At 33.5% G+C, this 10076-nt stretch overlaps 1 protein-coding gene across 1 annotated transcript in view; it reads right to left on the reverse strand.

The window, feature by feature from the left end:
* Positions 1 to 9150, reverse strand: part of LOC143256791 (fibronectin type III domain-containing protein 5b-like) — an 85203-nt gene extending 76053 nt beyond the window's left edge. Inside the window, exon 1 of the mRNA XM_076514477.1 lies at positions 9097 to 9150. The gene's annotated coding sequence lies outside the window, so the exon portion shown is untranslated. The remainder of the gene's footprint in view (positions 1 to 9096) is intronic.
* Between the last annotated feature and the right edge of the window lie 926 nt (positions 9151 to 10076).

Consider the following 10076-nt stretch of genomic DNA (forward strand, 5'->3'; position numbering starts at 1 on the left):
GACCTGTAACTTCTAAATAAAGTACATTTTGTTTTATGACGTCAGTCCGCGTATTTTTTTAACAGCCCTCGTATTCCATTTATTTTCTTCTTTTCATGTCAGTGTTGTATACATGCATGATTTTATTCTACCATGTCGGACCTTCAGTGACAACGGAATGTCTCTAGACATTGTAAAACTCTAATGTTTGGTGTGACGGGGATTCAAACCCACGACCCTCAGATAACGAGTCGAGTGCCTTAACCATCTGGCTATGCTGGGCCTTCTCAATTTTATATTATCTGATCTAGTCAATCAAAAAATTAGTGTAAAACAATGGAAGAGAAAAATTTAGGTCACAAAAACAAAATCTTGTTTATCACCAAAAATGGATGAAAGCCGATCAAATGTACTACTTCTCAATAAGTTAGTAATCTACAACTTAGTTAGCAAATAAAAGTATGGAAGTTTAATGTTAGACGTGAAAATAAGTTTCTAGAAACTTAAATGAACGAAAGCCGAATCAGGAGTTAAAACTTGATATTAGCTACGCTTTGTGCACAGAGCTCTGTTCAAATTTACGCGAAAACCGTAACGTTTCTGAGAAAAAGCTTCGGTTTCAAAAGCCAAAAGGCATAACAGATCAATAGTTCGTAAAGTACCAATTTCCTATATCACGAATTTAGCTGCAACTTTATATAATTCACGCATGTAACTATGACAACCGCTATACTGTTTCTGTAAAACCTAAAGTTTAGTTAAAACAGATCGAAATATCATAAACGACCTTCGGTTAAAAGGTGGTAAAAAAAAGATGGGCCAAAAATGATACAATCTAAATAGTCTTACGCAGTTTGCTTCTGCAATGCAATGAGAAATCCATTGTACCATGAAAGTAAAGTATTCAAGCGAAGAATAACATTACTTATTACTTTTCTCAAATTCAAAATTGAAAACAATAAACTTATATTCAGTTACTGAATGTTTCCTTCACTTGATCATGGAAGGAACAGCTGTATGAAGTAAATGAAGTCATTCTTTTTTTCTCGAATACAAGATCTGAAATTTGTTTGGTTTGTTTTGAATTTTCGCGCAAAGCTACATGAGGGCTATCTTTGCTAGCTGTCCCTAATTTAGCAGTGTAAGACTAGAGGTAAGGCAACTAGTCTTTGTTTGTCTGTTTCTGAATTTCTCGCAAACTGCACGAGGGTTATTTGCGCTAGCCTTCTCTAATTTAACAATAAAAGACTAGAGGGAAGGCAGCTAGTCATCACCACCCACCGCCAACTGTTGGGCTACTCTTTGACCAACGAATAGTGGGATTGACCGTCACATTTATAACGCCCCCACGGCTGAAAGAGCGAGCATATTTGGTGTGATGGGGAAAGATCTGAAATGCAAATTATTGTCTTTTGAGTTCGTCACTCATATTAAGCACGTTTTTCTTATTTATATAAGACCTTCAATAATCATTGCGGAACGTTTTTGTTCAAGTATCGATTCCTCATGAAGTTTCAAGCACTGTTTTGAAACATACAGCCATAAAACGGAGACATCATGATCACGCTCAGCCATATACTCATCTTATTGTGGAGCAAAAAATATGTTTGAGATGACTGTCTTCTTTTGATATTAAACCTAGGTTTTTAATATTAACGAAAGAAACGAAACCACTGAGAATTTATTGAATATGGAAAGCAGATCAGTATCTACGTACACACTCGAAGTATTCCGCAACCTAAACAAATATTACAATACTTTACTATGTTTGTATTCATAAATTCTTTCCATATTGTCGAGTTATGTTTAAGGGCTTACCTATTATTAGGCAGGAGCTGGGGGAACATTACTTGCTAAGCATCAACTGTTTCAAACAGTTTTGTATAAAATAAGTTAATAAATTATTTTATGTTTCGCTCACCTAGTTGATTGTGATTCTGGTAAAGATTGATTCAAGCATAGAACTAACCACTAAATCAATATCATTAACTTGTAAAGATTTTAGTGTATTTTACAGGTTTTATGAAATCCATTACGAGAGGAGTGAAGAAAACGATTTGTATTATACGCTGATGGACTTAAAAAGAGAGTCTTACACTACTAAATTATGGACGGCTAGCACAAAAAGCCCTCGAGTAGCTTTGTGCGAAATTCTAAAAAAAACAAACAAACAAATCTCTCTCTCACTTTCTCTTCATACACAAAGTATCAAATATATTTTGTTTAGAGAAGTAATTAATAAAAATTAAATTATGTAAAAATATCTTGGAAACTCTTCATTACTGTTAACTAAAAACAAATATATAAAACCATGCATTGTGGAAGAATGTCGTACGTTACAAAAAGTTTTTTCCCCCCAAAATGTCCATTTTGTTTCACTGTGTCGGTATTTGGGTATTGATGTTGTTAAATACCCAGAAGGGTCAGGTACATTTGACCTCTTCCTCCATTTTGGTATTCTTTGGTTGGTTTGTTTTGAATTTCGCGCAAACCTCTACAAGGGTTATCTGCGCTAGTCGACCCTAATTTACAAGTATAAGACTAAAGGGAAAGCAGCTAGTAATCACCACCCACCGCAAACTCTTGAACTACTATTTTACCAACGAATAATTGAACTGACCGTCACATTATAACACCCCACGCGACCCTCAGATTACGAGTCGAATGCCTTAACAATCTGGCCATGCCAGGCCTGGTATTCTTGGAAAAAACAAGTAATTATTATTATGAAAATTGTTTATAAGTATTTGAAAACCACGTTAAATGTTAAACAGTTTAACACAGAGAGAAAATTTAAGGTAAAAATACGCGGGAACTTTTACATTTTAAAGTAGATATTGTTAGAAAAAGCTTTATTGTAGCCACTGAGGAGTATCATGTATGATACGAAATCAATACTTATGTCTTTATGTATGTGTCTGTTTATTTATTTGTTTTGAATTCACAGTTATTGTTTCTTTCTTTTACAATATGTGTTTAGTTACTTAGATATTTCGTTGGATAAAGTAAATTTTATTTCCATAATTAGTTAATGTCTTTAAGATTTAGTATTCCTGCTATCTAACAGATTTTCTTACAGGTCCTGAATTCAATAATGAGTCAATTCACCGCCACTTCTCATTATATAGTCACACCATCCCATGTATCGTTCTTTTAGCGCATGACTTGTCATTCTACCAACATTATAAACCTTATCCTTACAATCAATCTTTGTAAAATTAATGAACATGGATGTATAACATGATCTATAGATTTTAGAACTAATATAATTGAACATGGCATGATGAATTCGACACTCTGATAAGGAAGAACCATTAAAAGACTACAACGCCCGACTAAGAGAGAAATGAAATCAGAAAACTTGTCTTAAAAATGTTGAGGCCCGACATGGCCAGGTGGTTAAGGTACTCGACTCGTAATACGATAGTCGCGGGTTCGAATCCCTGTCACACCAAACATGCTCGCCCTTTCAGCCGTGGGGGCGTTATAATGTGACGGTCAATCCCATTATTCGTTGGTAAAAGAATAGCGCAAGAGTTGGCGGTGAGTGGTGATGACTAGCTGTCTTCTCTCTCGTCTTACACTGTAAAATTAGGAACAGCTAGCGCAGATAGCCCTCAAGTAGTTTTGCGCGAAATTCAAAACAAAAAGGTTGCATGTATTAATTAATATATAAGTGTCTTGAATTTTCATCAGCAGAAACTATCACGTCTCGCCTCTTTAAATTCTTTTACATGCACATACGTTTTAAGATAATTTAAATGCTGATAGATGGCGATATAAAGTTACTTTGTGAAAAGCACTATTATAACATTCATTTTTTTTTTTTTTTGATATTACGCACAAAGGGCTATAGGTGCTCTGCCTACCTCGGCTATAAAAATCCGGTTTCTAGTAGTAGAAGTTCAAGAAATAAATTACACATTTATCGTTTTATGTTCTTTTGTTTTCTCAAGAAAAATAACAAAGGGTGGTTCATTCAGTTTTTCAGAGAAAACATGTGACACAACTCTCGGGCGCAATTTTTATCGTTGAGATTTAGTTTTATTGTGTGTTCAGAAGATATCTTGAGTTTAACCAGTCATTCTTTTAGTTGCTCAGAACATCACCAATAAATAATATGACAGTTACAAAGTACTGTTTCCTAAAGTAGTTCTTGTAGATAACTTCAGATATCTCCTGTAACGTAATATAATCATTTCGTGCCTTACTTCTTATTAGGAAACTCATTCGTTTTGTTTTCGTGTTTTTCTAACAATTCATGATGATAAATACCTCTCTTGTTATTGACAGGGTAAGAATTCATACTTTTGAAGATATAAACTTATACGTATAAACGTTCACCATACCAAAGATGAATAAAAGATGCAGTCGGGCTAACAAATAAATGAATATATTTTTGTGAAATTCTTATCAGCGTTATAAGTGTAGCTACCAGTTTGGCTACCAGTTTTGCGTTTATTCCTTTAAGTCATGCGCTATTTTTTTTTTCTTTTGGCAGCTCCATTCTTTGAAACCTAAGGTGTTTTTTAATACATTTTTATAACAATACACTATACCTGTAAAAGTATGAAGTCACTCTTCTTTTAGAATGTATATCTTTCGTATCATCTTAAAGCAAGATTATACGGCACAGAGTAATCGTGGACTATTAGTTCAAAGTAAAGATATAAAAAATGTTTCCAACAAGATATATTATATTTACAGCCAACTTGTGAATTTGATTGATGCTTAAATTTCCTCAGTAGTGATCTTCTCAGACTTCCTTCCATTACATCATCCATCAAAGTTTCTCCCGTAGTAGTGAAAACTCTTTTTTTGATAAGAGATGCGTAAAAATCCCCATGCATATTACAAGTCCAGTATTCTCATGAATATCGTTGAAAGCAGAGCCTTTGTTTGTTGACAGCAGGGGGCTACTAATATACAGTGACAGCGATATCACTTTTGTTAACTAATCCACAGAAGATTAACAACATGCTTTATGTTCCCAGAATATTTTTTTTGCAAAAACCTTGTTGATTAAGCAGATGAGTGAATTGAACTTGTTGAATATATCAATGAATAGGTTTTTATATTTGTTTAAACCACTTTTACCTTGTTTAAACTTTAAAGACAAGTTTACAACAAGCTATGCTCCCGTATCTATTAGTTTTACCAGAAAACAAACACATAAATATCTGCGTTAATTGTAGTCCACTTTGGACAGTGCTGAGAGAAATGATTTTTACAATAACCAAGTTACATAAAAATTTTGAGGGAACCAGTGACTTTTTATAGATCACTGATAGTTTTGCTGTTTCTGGTGTGTTGGTACATCTAAGTTACATCAAACAGAAGCATTGTTCCGTTTTAACATGTACTAGGAAACAATCTTAGGTCAGCTAAGACAAAAATTAAATGTTTTATCTGTCATAAAATAAGAGAAATATAACATTAAAGTAAATCAAAAGGTACGTCGTTTTTCTCTTGTGTTTTCCAACAATCGCAGTGATTTTGAATCGCCGTACGACATCAAAATGACATCATGCACGACATCAAAATTTCCACAACATTTTACTTGTTTATAAACAATAAAATAAATGCATAGGGATGCGTTTAGTTTGACTTTTATGTCAATTATTATTTATTCGTATTTTGAAAAGGAACATTTGCTCGCAAAAAATAGAAAATAAATCCTTCCTCTTCTGGTATTATCAAACCCATAACGCTCTTTATATTACATTGTGACTTTAGCACATGATTACACTTTAGATTGCACACAAAACACGCGCATTTCTAAACATGAACTTCACCAAATTGCATGACGCGGCTTTGTTAGGAGAGAAAACCCAAATAAGCCTCCTCAGAAGAAGTGGGCATTAGTAGCTACACAGAAGTGTATTCTATCATTGATTAACAAATCTGTTGTACTAAACACACAAGTCTGGTATCACTGTATTTACTATGTTTGTGAAAAAACCACCAAGATGTAAATTATGCCATGTAAATAGGGAGAAGAAACGTGCCATCCAAGTTAGAACTAACAACTGAAGTAACTATGTAATCTACTATTGATTTTATGAGTAGTATTAGTGATATATAATTATTATAAGACGTGCAAATCGTTCAAACTGCAACTCTTCCTCTGCTGGTATCAAACACATAAGACAAGACACAAAAACTGAAGAATTGTTTTCAGTTTTGTTCTCTTACTTTACATTATTCTTAGATTTAAACATCACCAACTCCCTATTTTCAAAAGATATTTCTTAGATATACTGCTGATATTCACCAATGACTAACATAATTCCTCTACTTTTAGAAGTGAGGTTCCAAAAACAAAAACAAGGGATATACGAAAAAACAAATTACTGGCTATAAAAAATGTTCAATTTAATTAGTTTGTCTTACACATAATAAAACAAAACTATTTAAGGTAATAAATGAGTCACTACAATAAGACTGACAAATGCATGAATATTATCACACCTAACTCGCTAACCTGTTACGGGTTTCGGCAATCTGAAATGTTTACTTCATAATACCTGTTTAAACCACTATCAAAAAGTATTTCACTCAGTATAAACGTCCAATAAGTCTATAGTGTTACAAAGAAAAAAAGCGTTCTTGGCAAAAAGTTGCTTATGAAATGTTAATCAAAGTGTTACATCTACGTCCAAAAAAGAAGAAGAACTGAATGCAATTTATTCATGTGTTGTTTTCAATTTAATACAACACTGTGTTTACATTTGAATTATATATAATAGTAAATCGTATTAAATACTAACGAATTGTGTGGAAAGTAAGCCTCTGTTATTCTTGAAAACAAGCTCTTGAAAACTTGATTGATTTTTTTTAATAATTCAGAAATTATATCACCAACAGAAAAACAAAAAAAACGAACAACTAGTTTCCATTAAGTAGCAGTTCAGAACGTGCACTGTAGCGATTATGTCAATGATATAATTATTAAGCACTTTTTAGTAAAAGTTACACATTGAATAAATATTGGTATGCATAACTAAGTGGTGCTGTAAACAAAAAAAGCCACTCATTCTACAATGTATGACTGAGTAAACAGGACTATAGCTAATAACCTCATTAAATCTTGGCGTTAACAACATAAAGTTTTCTCTCAAATTTATCGTGTTTTTCTTTAAATTTACTGGTGTATTGAAAGTTTAAACTCAATGAAATTGGCTTATTATTACCACGATATTAGATGAAAACTAATTTTCCAGTTTTTGATAAAACTAATAAATAAAATTCGGAAATTCTAATTAATCCTCTCCTAATTGCATTGTAAATAGACAAACTTCTGGTGTCTACATGAAAACCTTGAATTTTAAGTTCTAGCCTCTACACTGACGTCCACGTGTAGTAAAGATGGATGACGTTCTACACAGAGGTCTGATTTCAATAGAGAAGTGGACAATATTCTGATCTATGCAGTGAGCTCTGCTTGAAGTTAAGGTGGAACACATATTGCTCAGTACATTGAAATCTGGTTTCAATAAAGTTGGTTGATGTTTCGATCTCTTCATTCAGATCTGTTCAAGCTGTAGAGCTGGATGAAGTTTTGCTCTCTATATCGAGGTATACTTACAGTGAAGTTGGACGATGATTAGTTCTCTACACTGAGACCTATTTACAGTGAAACTAGACGACGCTACATTTTCTGCTCTTAAAACCTGTTTAAGGTGAAGGTGGACCACGTTCCGATCCCTACTATGTGGCAGAAGAAAAATAAGCAACATTCTGGTCTCTGATTAGAATCTGCTTTTCATGAAGTTGTACGATGTTCTTATTTCAACAGAGAAATCTTGCTTTCTGTGGAATTGGGCGACATCCCATTCTCTATACCGAGTCCTTCTTTCAATGGAGGTAGGCGACGTTCAATTCTCTGCACTCAGTCCTGCTTGTAGTGGAAGTGGGTGACATTTACTTCTTTATACTGATTCCTGCTCGCGATGAGAGTGGCCAACATTCCGTTCTTTACGCCAAGTTTTGTTTGAACTGGAGGTGTGTGTTGTCCCGTTCTCTACTATGAGTTCTGTTTACACTGAAGGTGGTTGATGACCCATTCTCTGCTCTGAGTTATGTTTGTACTAGAGGTAGGTGATATCCTAATTTCTACTCTGAATTCTGTTTACACTGGAGGTGGTTGATGTCCCGTTCTATACTCTGAATTCTGCTTACAGGAAAAGTGATTAACGTTTATGTATCTACAGTGAGTTCTGCTTGCAGTGCAAAAGTGGACGACTTTCTGGCTCCTATATTGCGTCCTACTAGCAGTGCACATGGATAGCGTTCGGGTCTTTAAAATAAATCCTGTTTTTAATAGAGGTGGGCGACATTTCGTTCTCTACAATGAACTATGCTAAATATCAACGTCTTATTCATAAACATTCCCTATCTCATTAAATAGTTTATTCAGAACTTCAGCCATAAAATTCTGCCAAGTTTAGAATTCCAACAAATCCAAATATATGATAATTAAATAATCGCATTCTTATATATATCCCATATTTATCTTTAACCGCTTTTGCTTTTAAGAAATATTTATGGACACCTTTCTATTCATCTGTCAGGTGTTTTTTCCATCCATCCGTAAAATCACCCATCTATGCATCCGTTACCCATCCACATTTAAGCTTACCATTTTTACCTAAAATATCTGAGAATTATATTTAAAATACATATATAAGATAGTTTCATTAAACAAATCGTTCCGAAGTGTTTTTCATTTATAATTTTCATGTTCGTGGAGATAGACTAATTTTCTATTTACTAATCTGACGCACATCAATAAGAGTCAGGTCTTCAAACTACCACAGGTGGACGAAGCATGTTACATCAAATCTCTTCATTTCGTTCTGAGTATAAACATTTACACCTAAATTAACTACAGCAACTTTTCGAACTTGACAACTTACTGAGAAAACATAGTTCACTATATCAAAATGAAACATCTAAATCGAACTTGTCGAACCAACGTATAGATACCAACGTTTAAGGTTTGTTATAAAACATAAACCTAGACTCTTAGATTAACATAAACAAATAACGGTAAGATGTTGGAGCAGATGAAACAGTGAAACGTTGGACTTAAAAAGAGTGCCTAAAAGAACGTACCTTTGTTAACGACAGACATACAGATCGAGTTGTTTGTCTTTAATTCTTACGTAGACTAAATACCGCAGGCCGCGAGAGCAGATTTAAAAACTCACCTTCTCACGCCTGCGCGTTAGTACACATGTCATTGGTGGTGTAAGAACAGATGGTCTTATACTTTGCAGTATGTAGAATTTAATATTATACTGCTACAGTTACAATTTTTACCATTTGCTATTGGAAAGAGTAGTATTCTTTACGTAAGTGTTCAAGTAGTCTTTTAGCCACGGGTTCTGTGGTTAATTCTGATATACCCATTTTATATGTTACGTTACAACACACTAACATCAAGTACTCTATTATTGCCATGTTGTTTGGTTAATACCAATATACCCTTATCCTATATTGTGTTATACCACTTTAAAATCATGTAGTTTATTATCACCGTGTTGTTTGGTTGATACTGATATTCCCGTTTTCTATATCACTTTATCTCACATGAACGTCAACTAGTCTATTATCAACATGTTGTTTGGTTGATGTTTTTATATGTTACGTTATACCAACTTTACAGTTTATTTTGTATTTTTACCATAAGCTCTTAATTTACATTATCAGTTTTTCTTTTACTATTTAAAAAAATATACTGGGTTCTCAACTATTGCCATCTGGTATTACTGTTTCGATATATGCATATTTCAACGTAGCTATATACATTTTACAAACAATAATTTGAAACTCTAACGTGATCAATTTTTCTTCTTACATGTCACTTAAAAGAAGCTCTAAAGGATGCACGTATACCTTGTTTCATGTATTTTTGAAGCCATTGCTTTGCGTGGTTTTCCTTACGTCATATAAACTAAGCCATGCGCAATTAACTTTGTTAATGAAAAAAAAAAAAAAACACTTTTACTTGTAAATGACTTAATTTTCAAAATCTGAACCATGATTAGTCAGAATCAATGAGTTTTTCCATTAAAAAGACGTTTGTTAAATTT

Source organism: Tachypleus tridentatus, chromosome 1 (genome assembly GCF_004210375.1).
Source record: "Tachypleus tridentatus isolate NWPU-2018 chromosome 1, ASM421037v1, whole genome shotgun sequence".
Taxonomy (NCBI): Eukaryota; Metazoa; Arthropoda; class Merostomata; order Xiphosura; family Limulidae; genus Tachypleus; species Tachypleus tridentatus.